Source organism: Triticum dicoccoides, chromosome 7A (genome assembly GCF_002162155.2).
Source record: "Triticum dicoccoides isolate Atlit2015 ecotype Zavitan chromosome 7A, WEW_v2.0, whole genome shotgun sequence".
Classification (NCBI taxonomy): Eukaryota; Viridiplantae; Streptophyta; class Magnoliopsida; order Poales; family Poaceae; genus Triticum; species Triticum dicoccoides.
The window spans coordinates 39626752-39642484 of NC_041392.1; the positions used below are offsets into that span (position 1 = coordinate 39626752).

General features: G+C 44.5%; 1 long non-coding RNA gene across 6 annotated transcripts; it reads left to right on the top strand.

The window, feature by feature from the left end:
- The first annotated feature begins 8112 nt into the window (after positions 1-8112).
- LOC119334566 lies at positions 8113-14320 on the top strand. 6 transcript variants are annotated; one of them, XR_005161405.1, is made up of 11 exons: positions 8113-8490; positions 8559-8880; positions 8996-9173; positions 9741-10011; positions 10141-10204; positions 10301-10530; positions 11119-11347; positions 11625-11722; positions 11956-12812; positions 13563-13741; positions 14032-14320. It is a non-coding gene; the product is annotated as an uncharacterized LOC119334566 (long non-coding RNA). The 6 variants fall into 6 exon arrangements; XR_005161409.1 differs by lacking the exon at positions 11119-11347 and having other exon boundaries at positions 11543-11722; XR_005161408.1 differs by lacking the exon at positions 11119-11347 and having other exon boundaries at positions 11620-11722; positions 13512-13741.
- The last annotated feature ends 1413 nt before the right edge of the window (positions 14321-15733 follow it).

Here is a 15733-nt window from a genome sequence, read left to right on the forward strand (position 1 = left end):
CCCCATAATTGCATCAATTTGGTCATTTTTTTCAGACATAGTGCACGCTCACCTGCCATACACGAGTACTACCCTTTTTTTTTGTGAAATATACACGAGTACTATCATATATTGGAAGGTGCTCATATACTCGTCGTCCTCACTTTTCCTTCGTGTCTTCGAATGTTTGGTTCTAATAAATTACACGTAGAAATGGAAGGTATTGGGAACTATTTTGACAATGTCAATAGGGCCTCTAGTTCTGGCGATCATGTTTTAGGTTTCATCAAGCACGACTGCGTGGTCACTGGATCCATGCATCCTTCTTTCTTGGCACCTTGAATCAAGGTTTTGGTTATTGGTCGAAATTTCAAGATTTTCCATGATTATTGCGTATTTCCGTGCCCCTCGGTAAATCGCCATACCAAGCAAAAAATATAAAATTTTTTCAATTTTTTTAATTTAAACACTCGATTGGCAGTAAAGTACGTAGGATCTAATTAATGCCATGAGAGTTGGTTCTGACGTATTCGTAGCAACCTAGTTTCTATTTTGAGAGGTCTTTGGTTCGAATATTCGTTCATTCACTTATTTGAATTCAAAATTCAACTATAAAATTCGCTCAAAATATTCTCGGTATTTCTCGATAACCATGGTAACCACATTTATCAGCCCCCCTTCGGTAAAATTGCCTCATTCGGTAACCAAAACCTTGCCTCGAATAGCCTCATGAGTTCCTTTTTTATCTCCGGGCAGTAGTTACTAGCCTTCTGCCTTGTTGTCGTGGCCACCAGCGGAGGCGTCAAGGCATTGTTGGCGCAGTCCTGACCCGACGATTAGCTCTCAGCGAAGTGCAAGAAAGCGAAGACGCCCAAAGCAGCGCACAGGGATAATTAATGCCTATTAGTGCTTATAGCCTGATCGGTCCTTTGCCACGCTTGGTGGTTATATTGTACAAATGTATTCAGCTTAGTGGACTTTTATATTGCATTCTTTTAGGAAACTGTTGGTGGTTATACAAGCTAAATGGTGTCCTTTGCCACGGTTCAAATATACTTATGCCATTGCGACCTGCACAGTCTGATTCGACCCTCGATTAAGCTTTCATGCTCATGTGATTTCTACCTAAGCTGACATCATGCCTGTCATTCCTTGGGAGACGAATTCTAGAATAAGAAGAACAAATTTGTTAACAAATTAAGTGTACGAAATATCCAATATATCATGATAAAATTTACCTAATTTTTTATATATTCAATATATAGGTGGTCTTTTTAAGTAACTTTGGAAGGAAACTATCATATCTTCATTTCGCAAACCGATACAAACTGATAATCGCTCAATAAAAGTTGTCATGTCTAGAGGATATATTAACTCGCCATCACGAGACTAGAATTAATTCCTCAACCTTGTGATGATCAAGCACAACTTTGGGTATCCCCTAAATCATCCAGTCGCAAGGGCCAAGAAGGAAGATATTAATAAGGAACATTCCTAGTTAAGCGCATCTATCAACATCATTCCCACGTCTTCGGTCATTCTCATTACGGACCATGGTGGTCTTCTCAATAGTTTTCACTGTTAGGAGAGGCTTAGCTTTGTCGAACAATGTGTATTATGATGTCCTAATTCTAAATTGGAATATCGTACTTTCACAGAATGACAATCCATCGTAATGAAAAATAATAATTGGATAAAGATGTTAATTATGAGAATTATTAATTGAATAATGATATCTTCAAGGTCCACTCAGGTTCACATTAAAGATGTTGCTTTTCATCATACACGTTGTTGCGGGAATATTTGCAATACATTTCGATAATATGTGATTTCTATGGAACGTGAATAGTGATACTACGAAAACTAAAATTGCAAATCCATATGCTTTATTATGTTTGATCAATGTATTGTAAAATATCTAATATATGTTTGCATGTTGAGGTGGACATTTTCATGTGCATGAATGCATGTTGTGGTGGGCCTTTTGCCATGCATGTTGCTTGATGATGTGGCATGCTTGCATGTTGAGAGAAATATGTTAGTGGAGGCTAGCTATTTAGATATAGAAGATTCTAGCCCGCACATCGGGCGGGCCACTTTTCTAGTTGCACCAAAGAGAAAATACAAAAAGAGCAATTATGTACTCACAACAACAAGCTTACTACATGAAACTGAAAGGAAAACCGGGGAAAAAGTAAGGTTGATTGGGATGTGGAACAAGCTCTAGGGCTGAGCTGTGGTTACTTATTCCATTCAGCCGCCCGGTATCCGCATTGTGGGCTACTCTTTGTGTCTCGGAATGGAAACTCTATCTGCCAGCTGCAACATCGACTATTTCTCGTGTCTCATCTATTTGAAAAAAGCGGCAACGTCAGGAGGTAGCACAACACATGTCTGTCTATCTACCATCATCTCGTGCCCCTGTGGTTGAATGCCCCGAAGTACCAGACTCCAATGATATGGTGGACCAGTCATTGATGCCTAATTGCCTACCACTATTTTGTTTTTCATTTTTTTCATTTTTTTGTATTTATACGCCGTTATACAAATTTTGATACAGTACCAATTAAGAGGATGTTATATCGTTATGTCCATGATGAATTAATATATCATTGTGAGGAAGAAACAAAAATTAGATTCATTTGGATGAATCAAAGGTTGAATTAGGACGGCAATCCTACTAATTCAACTTTTGGTCACTTTTGATCCATCCACATGAATCTAATTTACGTTCCTTCCACCTATGATATAATAACTAATCATGATCATAATAACAAATCATCATGATAATCATGATCAACATCATCATCATATTAATATAAAAACTCTTGCATCATATCATCACCAACAACACTAGCTAATAATCATCATAGTGATTACCACCAACACTATTTAATCATCATAGTCATAGTGTAGCTATCTAATCACCACCAACACTAGCTAATAATAATCATCATAGTAATTACCACCAACACTAGCTATTTAATCATCATAGTCATAGTAAAGGTTGGACACGGTCCGGGCCGATCCGGTCCCGGTCCGAGCCGTCGTTTGGACCAGCCGCCGGCGGTCCGGTCCGAACCGGACCGACCAGTGCAGCGGTCCTGATTTCAGGGACCGGACCGGCGGACGTGAAGCTCGGTGCGGACCGACGGTCCCCACGGTCCCGACGATGTTGAGTCACTGCCATGTGGGCTCAGGATGTCGGAGAAGAATCACGGTGGCCGGATCAGGAGAAGACGCACCTGATGCGCGGCTGCGTGAGGAAGAGGCACGGGGGAGAGAGGGAGCGGCGCGGACGCGTGGAGCAGAGGGGAAGTGGCCGCCCGAGGGAGCGGCGGCATAAGGCGTGAGGGATAGGACGCGACGGAGGGAGGGGAGGCGCGGTCGCGCAGGGGAGAGAGCGGCGCGAGGGAGAGGGTGGTGCTGTGGCGAGGTGGAAGACGTGCGCGAGAGCCGGGGCGAGGGGTGGAGGACGTGCCGTGGAAAGTGATGTGCCATAACCTGCTCATGTTTATTACTTAGCATCTTTCTTGGTTGCATGCAAGCAATCTATTACGTGCATGAGCCGACGAATACCCGTCTACACCTACGCCGTGATGAGTGGGTCAAGTTGGATGTGGAGTTTTTTTTTGAGGGTCAAGCATAGCTTGTATATTACTGGTGCCCGGGCAGATCACCCAAAGCACAAACAGCCACGTTGGCTGGAACATCCGACTCCCACTCCACAGAGTGGTGTACATCACATAAGCGCCCAAGTTTGGCAAGCGCATCAGCTACAGAGTTTACATGTCTCTTACAAAGTATTATTTCATGGTGTGAGAACCACAGCTTAAGTTGAAGCTTAGTATCTTCAATGATTGCAGAGTATGCCAAGGAGTCTACTTTCCCCAAGTTTATGGCTTCCGCTAGCAATTGGCAGTCCGTTTCGAAGATCACCCGTAGCATACCCATATCCGCAGCAAAAGAACGGCTTCGGCCATGGCATGAACATCAGCCGCAAAGGCATCAACCACAAGTTCCTTCCTGCCAGCTCGTGCTCCCAGGATAGTACCCGCCGCATCTCTCGCCACCACACCCCATCCAGCATGTGACTCGCCTGGCATGTGCGACCCGTCGATGTTGAGCTTAATCTTGTCATTCGATGGGGGTATCCACACAGATTTGACTGGAGCATCCCCTGCTTGTGCATAGACCTGGTAATATTTCATAGCGCAGCTCCTCGTCCTCCGCGCCACGTCCGCGGACGACTCCGGCATCTCTCCTTCCCTCACCTTATTCCGGTTGCTCCACCACAGCCACCAGAAGGTAAGGATTAGGATGCGCTTTTTCTCATCTAGCCCCCAAAGAAAGTCCAACATCACATGCACAGACGTGATACGTTCCAGCTCCATTCTTTCCTTCTCTAGCGACAGGTCCCTCCAGACTTCCTTGGCTGCCTTGCATTTGACGAACAAGTGCGCCCCGTCCTCCTCCACTCTTACACATAATAGGCATGTTTTATCCTCAACTTGCACACCTCTTCTCACAAGGTTAGTTTGCAAGGCCAGAGACTCATGCTTTATGCGCCATGCAAACATCTGAATATTTCTCGGGCAGGGTAGCTTACAGAATCTCTTCCATGAATCATCATGACAGTTATCGAGATTCCCCGGTAGGCCCGTGCTACAGCCCGCATTGCCATCATGCTCGTTCTTCTCCAACTGAACATGCAATTTGTATGCACTCCTGACTGTGTGGTTTCCCTTTGCTTCAAATTGCCAGGCAATAAAATCAACAACTCCTTCGCGAAGAGGGATTTGCATAATAGAGGCTGCATCAACTGGCCAAAAGGTATCCCGGACGAGTTGTTCATCCCAACTCCCCGTTATGCGACTAATGAGGTCAGAAACAAACTCAAGCAGGCTGGCCCCCCTTGGAGTTAAAACCTTTCGTGACCAAGGCCTAGGAAGCCACGGATCAGACCATATCCGCACCTGTGTGCCCTCCCCAATATGCCAAACGTACCCCTCCTTAAACAGATCCAGCCCATGAAGGAGACTTCTCCATGAATAAGAGATTCCATCTTTAGGCACGGCATCTAGAGCATGAGTGTTTGGAAAGTATCGGGCCTTGAGAATTTGAGCGCATAGGGACTCCGGGTTTTGGATCAAACGCCAGATCTGCTGAGAAAGCATAGCTAGGTTGAAGCTATGCATATCCCTGAACCCGAGTCCCCCTTTAGCTTTAGACCGTGTCAATTTTTACCAACCGATCCAGTGAAGCGTGTTTTCCTTCTCTTGTTGGCTCCACCAATACTTCCCCATAAGCGAACTTAATTCTTGGCAGAATGACTTTGTCAGATAGAAGCACGACATAGCGAAGGTTGGTATGGCCTGCGCAACTGCTTTCACTAGAGTCTCCTTCCCTACTTTCGCTATGAGCCACTCTTGCCATCCATAAACCTTCCCCGCCATTGAACCTTTGACATAAGCGAAGGCTTTCTTCTTTGATTTACCCACATGGACCGGGAGGCCAAGATACTTTTCATTCCAATTCTCGCTCTGGATGTGTATGGTCTGTTTCACCACCTCTCGTATCTCCGCTGGCGTGTTCGGACTGAACATTGTAGCTGACTTCTCTGTGTTGATGCATTGTCCCGAGCATTGCTCATACAGGTCAAGAACTCCTCGCAGTGCTGCCGCTTCCTCGCTGCTCGCCTTAAGAAGTAACATGGAGTCGTCGGCATAAAGGAGGTGAGACACAGCCGGTGCATTGGAGCAAATTTTCACCCCACTTATGAGGCCCCTCCTTTGGGCATCATGAAGAAGTGCCGAGAGCCCCTCCGCACAAATAACAAAGAGATATGGCGAAATAGGGTCACCTTGTCTCAAACCACATGAAGGGCTGAATTGTCGGGACAATGCACCATTCACTTTGATCTGATATTTAACCGAGGAAACGCACTTCATAATGAGATCCACCCAGCACTGTTTGAAACCCAATTTGCGCAACATAGCTTCCAAGAAACACCACTCAACTCGATCATAGGCCTTGCTCATATCCGCCTTAACTGCAGCAAAGCCCTCCTTCCCTTTCTTCCGCCCCAATAGAAAGTGTGAAAGCTCATATGCAATGAGAACGTTATCTGTAATCAGCCTACCCGGCACGAATGCACTTTGGTTGTCAGAAATTATCTCGGGTAGGATAATCTTCAAATGGTTGGCTATGACTTTAGAGACGAGTTTATAAATCACGTTGCACAAGCTGATCGGGCGGAGATCCTTGATTCTGGACGGGCTCTTCACCTTGGGGATTAACACGACTATTGTGTCATTCCAGCCCTCCGGGATAGGGCCGCAATTTAGCACTATCAAGACCTCCTCCACCACTCTATCCCCCATAAAGTGCCAATGCTTTTTATATACTATGGATGGCATCCCATCCGGGCCCGGCGCCTTCAAGTCTCCAATATGATCGAGAGCGGCTTTCACCTCCTCCCGAGTGAACTCTGCATCCAGAACAGCATGCATGGGCGTGGTGATACGTGGCTCAACCTTGTCGATGAGTTCATGCAGTCGGTTTCCTGTACGAGAAGTGAAGAGATCCTGAAAGTAAGAGCAAATATAGTTAGTTAACTCCTCTCCCTCCTTCACCACCGACCCATCCTCCTTCTTCAGCTCCTTCACCCTATTCATCTTCCTTCTAGCCGAGGCAAATGCCATGAAATAACGAGTGTTCCTATTCCCATCCTTCAGCCATGACACTCGGGAGCGTTGTTTTTCTTTCGTGTTCTTCTTCTCTTCAAGATCGTTTACCACACATCTCAATCTCGCCTCTTCTGCAACTTTCTCCTCCGACACCGGGCACCGCATGCATGTCTCCAAATCCTTACGAGCTTTCTTCAACCTCCCTTTGATTTCCCCCACGACATCTTTCTGCCAAGAGACCATCGAGCCCGCGACATTTTTCATAGCAGAGCTAACCCCACCTTGACCTGCATACAACCCTGCCTCCCATGCTTCCCGTATTACTTCCGAACAACCTTCCTCCTGCAACCACCACGCTTCGAACCGGAAGGTTCTCCCTTCATTCCGAATCCCAGGTCCAGCACCTGACGTTTGAATGATGACTGGCCGATGATCTGAATGCCTTGGGTATCCGTTAATGATAGAGAAATCAGGGAACACCTCACACCATTGTGCATTCGCCGTAGCTCTATCCAACCTTTCACGAATATAAGTGTTGAGGTCCCTACTATGGTTCTGCCACGTGAACTTATCTCCAATGTAACCAATGTCCGTCAGCTCACATAAGTCAAGGGCCTCCCTAAAATCGTCCATACACCCCTGGGTTCTGTCCACTCCTCCTTCCTTCTCATCACACGTCAGAATCTCGTTGAAATCTCCTACACACAGCCATGGCCTTCCCTGTTGATGTTGTCACCCTCCTCCTTGCCCAAGCCACCACCCCTCTCCCACGGGAGGCTGAAATCAGCATTGTTGAGAACAACACAGTGCAGGCAGGGGGTGTGAGGAGGGCTGATGGGGGACGGGGGGTGCTGCGAAATTTGAGGGGCGAGCAACTGGATAGGAGGAGAAGGTCGCCGAAGAACAATTTGAGGGGGAGTAGTTTTATCGCTGGAGGCCTCACCGTGAGGAACCACGGTAAGGGGATTCACAAAGGAGGAGGAAGGAAGCCACGACACGGCAACACAGTTTGGACGCGGCTCGACCGTCGCTTTCAAAAAATGTAGCGAGGACCCAGTCAAAATTGGCAACCAATCCAAAATCTGACCCCTCAATGGACTCCTAGGGAGCTTAATGATATAGGAGATATATCTTCCTCCTTGCAAGCCATTAGTCTAGCAACCTCTGGGCACAAATTGTATTTATATGTTTGGTTCTCATAAATCTCTACTCCTAATGGATGAGTTGGTAGTCTCCGCCGGTCAATTTTCGTTCCACTAGAGACGGGTTTTTTTCGTCCTCGATCCTACCTCCCGCGTCCCCTCGGTTCCCACCTCCGCCCTCGAACCAGGAAATAAAAATCGGTATGCTCCCATTATGTCCAGTGCTAAACCCTCCGGTTCATCGAAAAAAACTCGCGCCTGAAAATAACCTAGGACGGTTAACCTACGAAGAATTAGCCAGACGTTTCCCGTGCGTTGCGAACGAGCGAGCGAAGCCTTTGCCCTCGAGCGACGCCACACCAGACCCTTCGCCCTCGCAGCCGCCGCCGATCCCCTCCCTCAAACGCCGCCGCCCTTCGCTGCCGCCCCCGCCACCTCCCGTCGCGGGCAGGCGGGAGGAGCCCTGCCCGGCCATGGCGACACCCGCCGGCGGCCTCCTCCTCCCCCTCACCTTCTCTCCCTCTCCCAAGGGAGGGAAGGGAATGGAAGGGATCTGATTGGAGCGGTCGATCTGCGCCCTTGCCGTCTCTTCTTTCCTTCACCGATTCCAGGAGGAGATCGAAGTGGAAGGTAGACGAGCAGGAGCGCCGCGTCCACGACAGCGATGAGCGACGACCCAGGTAACGCTATCTCCCTGCCGATACCCCAACCCATCTTCTCCCCGTAGCCTGTACTCACGCGCCCCCAGGTTCTCCTCTCCCATGGCAGGGGTCGGCGAGTGGCAACAGATGCGGGACACCAACTGGTGGCGCAACGGACAGCGAGAGGCAGGACACCAACTGGGCGCGCCTCTCGCGGCCGACTTCCACGGCGGCGACGTCGTTTACCTTGGCGCCTGATTCTTTCCGACTCAGCGATCCCCGCGGGCACCGATGGACGGCGACGGGCAGCACGTGCGGCCGCGGAGCCGCGCGCTCCTGACCGACGACGAGGATGACGGGGCGTACGCCAGCGACGTGTACAGCGGCAACCTCACCGCCACGGGCGGGTCTCGCGCTGGCCGGATCTTGGTGAGTTCCTTCCTTGTGCGGCTTGGTTTGTTCATGGGTGTGAGATTGAGAGCAATTCTTCTCCCCTTCTTTCTGAATCTGCGGTTTCTAAACGATTGTTTGCGACCAAATGCAGGGGCGGTAGCAGTACTTGGTGCAGCGCCGCCGTGGCGACTATGGCAGCGTCGGGGTCGTCGTCGTCCTCATCCGCACAGGGTAGCTGGACTGGGAGGTTTGCTGCTTCCGGTCAGCAGACGATGGCTATGACGCTATGCCCAGCACGAGTGCTAACGCCATCACGGCCGGCACCACTGGTGAGAGCCTCCTTGGGCGCATGTCTCTAACTGCACTTTTGTTATGCAAGAAATTTTAGTCTTGATCCATCACTCGAATTGTTCATCTCTATTTTGTGTGGATAGGTTACAAGAAATTTACCCTACAAAAATGTTGAAATAAATTGGTATGTTGCTAGATAGGCTAACTAGCTAGGAAGCTGCGAGCTAGATAGGTTAACTGAAATTGTTTGACCATGATTTTACATCAAGACGATGTTTCTTCTTCAAAAGGGGATGATGAACAACATGGGAACAAGGAGGAACTTTACCCGCCTGTTATAGACTAAGCACTAAAAGCATGCTTGCATTCACTTTAGCTTGTTCATTCTGTTATAGGGCATCGTTATGCCTATGATGCTTTCAGTTTATTGAAAGATTTGTTCCAAGGATAAATTCTGATCTTTTGAAACTATGTTTTTTTAGTGATAACCTTTATAAGTTGGACTGTTTATGGGCGCTGGAAGTCTTGTAATAACCGTTGTTGTACATACGTTTATCATCATAAGAGAGATAATATATTCTTTTGATCCTCACAAATTTTTGCAGATGGAGCTCATTTGGCTGAATTTGCTACTGACTTGCCACATTTTGAGGGCCTGCAATTGAAGAATACAACACTTGAGATAACAATTGAAGAATACTAGAGTAATAATAACTACTGCAAGAGTGATGTACTTTCTTTTTGTTGGAGATTTTCTGCATCTTTTATGGACGGTAACATTTGAGATAACAATTTGATGTGCTAACCATCAAGATCAACTTCGACATGTTTGGTCTCTAAAAGTTACTATTGACCATCATTGGTGCATCCTATAAGGTATAGTCAGTACTATGAGTAACTTACCAGACATTGGCTGTAGAAGTTGCTATCCAACTCTTGTGAAATCTAACCATGTTATTCATTTACGATACCTATACGTATGTGGTACACAATCTGAAATAGTAGAAGGGGAAAATAAAGCATTAATGTGGAGTATGTTCCAATGGAAATCTTCAGGAACACCTTGAAGGTAAGCATCATATGATCCTTCTCGTCCATTCAATCTATGTATGATAGGTGCAATCGTCTTTTCAAATTCTATGTTACTGAGTTCAGATGTATGCAGGTCTGAGTGCAATTTTTCTTTAGTTCTCTGTGAGCTTAAAAATGCAACTGATGTGGCCCATGCAACTGAAATTAAAAACATGGAGAAGAATCATAAAAGATCTCGCTGAAAATGCCCTCGTTCTGCACTTCGTGTGGACAGGCAGCACCCTTTACCTTCGAAGTCTCGAAAAATGGTCTGGGTGATGCGGGTGCCTCAATGCTTGATGCCATGTTCTGTAAGAGGCCAAGGTACTATATTTTGTCCCTGATGCATAACCTGCATTGATTTTTTGTAAACTGTCCTTTTAGAGGCAATGATGAAAATGATTTTTGTGCATGAAACAACAAACCAGTTCAGTCTTTTTTATGCAGAGATCAAATTGATTTCTGTGCATAAAATTCTTCTTTGTGATACAAGGTCTTCTAATCAGTTTCTGCGCTATGCTTGAGGTACCAGAAAAGCATATGGGCATCAATTCGACAGGGCTTTGCATTATGTTTCATGCATATGTGCGCATAGACTCGATTCTTGTAGGTCCTGAATTACGTGCAACTTTATGTTATGGGTTAGATGAGTCAAGATCGATGATTTGAACTTGTTATCATTCCAAGCAGCTCAGCTCACTGAAATCTGAAATCCAAATATGAGCTCAATGAATATTGATTGCCTCTAAAAGAAATGCTTAGGTTTTGATGTTTTTATTCAGTTTTATTTAGGGTTGAGTAGTTCAAATTTATTTTTTCAGGAATTTTTGTAGGGACCGTGTGTGTGGCACTTAATATTTGTCTTTGTGTCTTGTTTGTGCACTTAATATTGGTCTAATTTTTGTTGCATAGGTTGTATTTGGGTGTCCACGCGCTACAGGGAATTACTGTGCGGAGTAGTAAGAATTGATTTAAACGTAGAGCCTAGACTCGCACTCCATGAGCATCCATGGCCGGCGAGACGGGACCCTCGACCCTCGGCCTCTGTTGAGAAGGATCGTTCCACTGTGTCCGATTTGTAGTACAGAGCAATCTCATTCCTCTGAAGTTCCTATTGGGCAAAATGGGCAAGATGTGTTTGGTCAGTGGTGCTTTGTTTTTTAGGCTATGGCTATGATAACTTGATGACACCCCTTTGTAGTACAGAGCAATCTCATGCATTTGTCCTCCATCTTCAGGAACATTTATTAGTGTACAATGGCCAAGCAATTGTTTAAAAAAATAAGAAACCTGGAATTGAATTGCTAAAACATGGAATTATTCTGCTTATTTGTAGGTTAATGTATGACTATCACGTTCCCCACAAAGTGAAATGTGCTATTTCACCACAAACATTGACGAAGTTAAGTTCAGTGCAGGCAAAATGGATAAGTCTGTAACTGGAACTCTGGATAGTTGATCCTCTGAATGGCAAAAAATTTATCAAGTTGCTGAGATTCAGGGGTCTGAAATTAAGGTATTGATGCTTTGGGGTTCTTATCTTTTCATTCCCATGTTACAATGCTATGAGTGTAATTTGTTCTTAGTATCTATCATCTTTTCCCAGCTCAAAAAACAATATATTTTTCGCCAGGACAGAGCTCAAAATACAAAGACTGACTTTTCCTTGTCTAAATTTTACTGATATTAGCGTGTGGTATTAGCTCTGATGTGTGTTCTAAAAAAATATGTAATATTTTCATGTTGCAGCCATTTGTGGATAGTTTATCTAAATGCCCAAAACCAACTTAGAGCTCCAGAGAGGTCTTGTTTTCTTGTACTATGGATTTAAGGTGATTCTCAAGAGGAACAAGTCGCCATGGACCGATGAGATCGAGAGACGGCTCCGCGGTTGCGTGGAGTGGCGGCTGAGAGGAGAGGCAATAACAACTCGTTGTCCGTGACGGCCCGAGCATTTGCGAGAGGGGATGGAGCGGGGGTTGCATCGTCACGGCCAGTTGCCAGAGTGGGTGGAGTGGTGGCCGCACGGACGCGCTCCTAGAGGTGCCGGTATGCACCCTGATTTTGAGCCTGGGAGGTTCCTTGCTCTGCCCTATCCTCAAGGGTGTTCATCTACTTTGGTATCGTGCTCTGGAGTCAGGACGATGCACTAATGCAGGTTTGATTCTTTACTTTTTCTTTTGTTTTATTTGTATACATATCCCTGAATTTTGTGAGCCGTGATTTAAATGTTGTCGTGTGTGCCATTGTCTCCTATATAATTATTCTATTGAAGCACCGCTGCAACCCAGTTTGTTTATCAAATTGATGCAAGAAACAAACTAATACATGGAGAGTATAAATTTATTGCATTAATTTGTATATCCCTGCACCTACCGATAGGTAGAGATGGATAAATTTTGTAGCTTTTTGATCCCGGTTTTTCCTATTGAAATTATGGATTTGGAAGCTAATCATGGAGTGTTTCGATTGTCTGCTTACGGAATCGCAATAAGCACAAGTCTGCAACCTTGAAGGAAAACCCGTTGCAACTGATGACATAATATTACGTTGCAACAAGAATGTATAGAGCTGCAGAGCTCTGTGGATCCTTCTCTTCACAAAAGGTGAGGTTTAAAGTTCATGTTTGTGCTTACTGAAAAAAAAAGAGACGAGTTGCTTGATATATTGACAGGTATATAGTGTAACAAAAACACGCTTATAGTTCTAACATGAATTTGATTGACTTGGGAGTTGTGACATGCAAGTATTTTATGGTTGATAATTCTGTACTACTTGTTATATTGTATAAAAATAGTCTCTGGTTTCATCTTCTTTGATGACATATTTTCTATAACAATTGAAATGCATTATGCACCTGTTCTTTTTATTGTGGTTCCATATTTTTTTCAAATTTATATATTCTCTATGAATAGTAACATAGATGCATGTTCTTAATCTATTTTAGATTTTTGTTCACCCGAAAATGCAGTATAGATCTGCCATTGACATTTTTTTGAAGCACTGGGTGAACATTTGCCGAGATGCTGATAGGAAAAGCCTTTTTGTTTCCTCATAAAATGTTGCCCATCAGTTATTAAACTTAATGGATGCATGTTGTGGGCTTGATGACCATGTACACCTTTTTTTAGTTAGAACTGTGTCTGCTATGGATCTATCTTGCTTAATACTCCCTCCGTCCGGAAATACTTGTCGGAGGAATGAATGTATCTAGATGTATTTTAGTTTTAGATACATCCATTTTTATCTATTTCTCCGACGAGTAATTCTGGACGGAGGGAGTACAAAGAACTCTTCATGCTTAGGAAACAAGAGGTAATGTAAACAATAGATTCTCTTGTGAAATTGCGATTCAGGCGAGAAGCGGAGGCGTGTGCCTAGAGTAGCGGACCATGATGGATTGATGAGCTGATGTCACGTGACGTACTCACGTGGCGGTTGTTTAGGCTCCGGCGGCTGGAGCCATCATCGACCATGATGCCGCGCCAGGAGCACAAGGGCTAAGACGAGGACATGTTGGTGCCGATGAAATAAGGTTTATTGGGTCGTCCTCTTCCAGCAACATATTACACAATCTATTTAAGCCGATTGATTCTCTTTGGTACAAATGTCCCTCATTTAGTTGATGAAACTCTACCTTCATAAAATTAATTGAGTTGGGAACCATAACATATATACATCTATGGCTGGTATCTATTTGGCTATATTAAACTGACAATTTATTCTTCTTACCGGAAGGATATGTCGTGAAGATGATTAATTCTACAAACTATACTGCTAATTCATCGGAAATGACTACCAACTTGTTTAATTCCGCATGTGCAGGTGCTGCCGGTTGATGGGGGCCTAACCATGAGTCTAACTGAAAGTGAACGGGAGCGATGTGTAGAAAAAAATCTTAGCATATAGGCTGAATTTGTATAGTACTTCGAATTTATTAGGCAGTACCCCCTCCATTTGTATATCACTTCCGAATACAAGTTCAGGTTATTAGGCAGTACTATTGAATTTAAGGATTGATACTTGAAGATTTTAAAAGGTTACTAAATTTTGTACCAAGTCTACTGTTATGTATGGGAAGAACATGCGCTAAAATATTGATAATGCATATGAAAGTGATTGTTTGATTATTAAATCATGCCACTAATAAGATAATTTCTTGTCACTTATTTATTCACAAATTTCCATTGTTCAGGTTCGGACTTGATTTGTTGAGCTATTTTAATTTATGTATGTGAGAAATGAAATACTTTATGAGTTGTATGTCGAAACTTTGATCAGTTCGTTGTGGAATAATGTCGGTGATTTGAATTCTTAACTAATTTATGATAGGCTTCCCTTTTGGGGGCTCTCATTTGGTTTTATGTGATTTTTTCTTACCGGATAGAAGATACTTAATGTTGGCATCCCAGAGTTTTACTTACTAGATATAAATAGAAACGAGACTTATTTATTGAGAATTTTATCTGTAGTGTGTCAGTGCCCTCATAATTCTCACATGAAACCTTGAAGAAAAGCATAATGAATGATATAAAAATGTTGGTGGCGTGGAAAAAATATAAAGTCGAGGGTACAAAAGTATTAGGATCTCCATGCCGGCGGATGTAGTGGGTTGCACTGATTGCATTTACTTCTTTGCCGTTATTTGTTGTTACTGCCATAGTTCATTTTTCGTGCTTATCATACCTCATGAATACACTTGAGTGAAATTGGGGATAGTATATATGCATTCTTCCAGAGTTTCAAGAAGGATAGCAGAGAAATATTTCTTGGGGCTGTGACATAGCTGTGTGGTACTTCTACATCTGCAACATTTATAGTTCATGTACTTACAGCTTAATGCAAGCATTGGGATTAGTTACAGATTTCCTTTGATTTAAATTTCTAAATGTTAACAACAATGACAACTTGTGACATGCCTAAGTTTAATTTCCATTGAGAGAGAGTGGGCGATGGATTATGAGATGGAACGAAATTAAAATCCAACTGATCTGGCCATGGCTGGTTGTCACAGAATCCTTGTGATATGTTCTACTTTGACTTGGAATGTGCGGCTATGATAATGTAAGTGATGAGTTTTTTCCCGAATCTTCTATGGGAGGTCGGTCAGAGGTGAGTTGTAGACCAAGAGTTGGTGGGCAGCAGGGCATGCACGCGCACGAAGAACAAATCAGAACCACGCCCCTGCTTCTATTGATTTCTACATAGAGCGTCTAGCTTAGAACTTAGACCAGTTGGTCGCTGTCAAGGTCGCCAAGGTGCTCTTACAGCACCGCCGTGGGGATTTCTCGTGATTTTATGTAGGCAAGCCGCAAGCGGTGGTGGTGATTTGCTGGGTGGTCTTGCTGCTTTGGGGAGAGACGATGGTCCTGTTGTGGGGATAGCCAACGGCAATACATTGACTACAGACTCATCGCGGACTCGTAGTGAACCTGGATGCAGTGAGCCTGATTCGTGGATCGATGGCAGGTCTTGACGTTGTTAGAGTTTGGATTGAATGGTTGTGGGGGTGGTGTGCTTGGTTGGG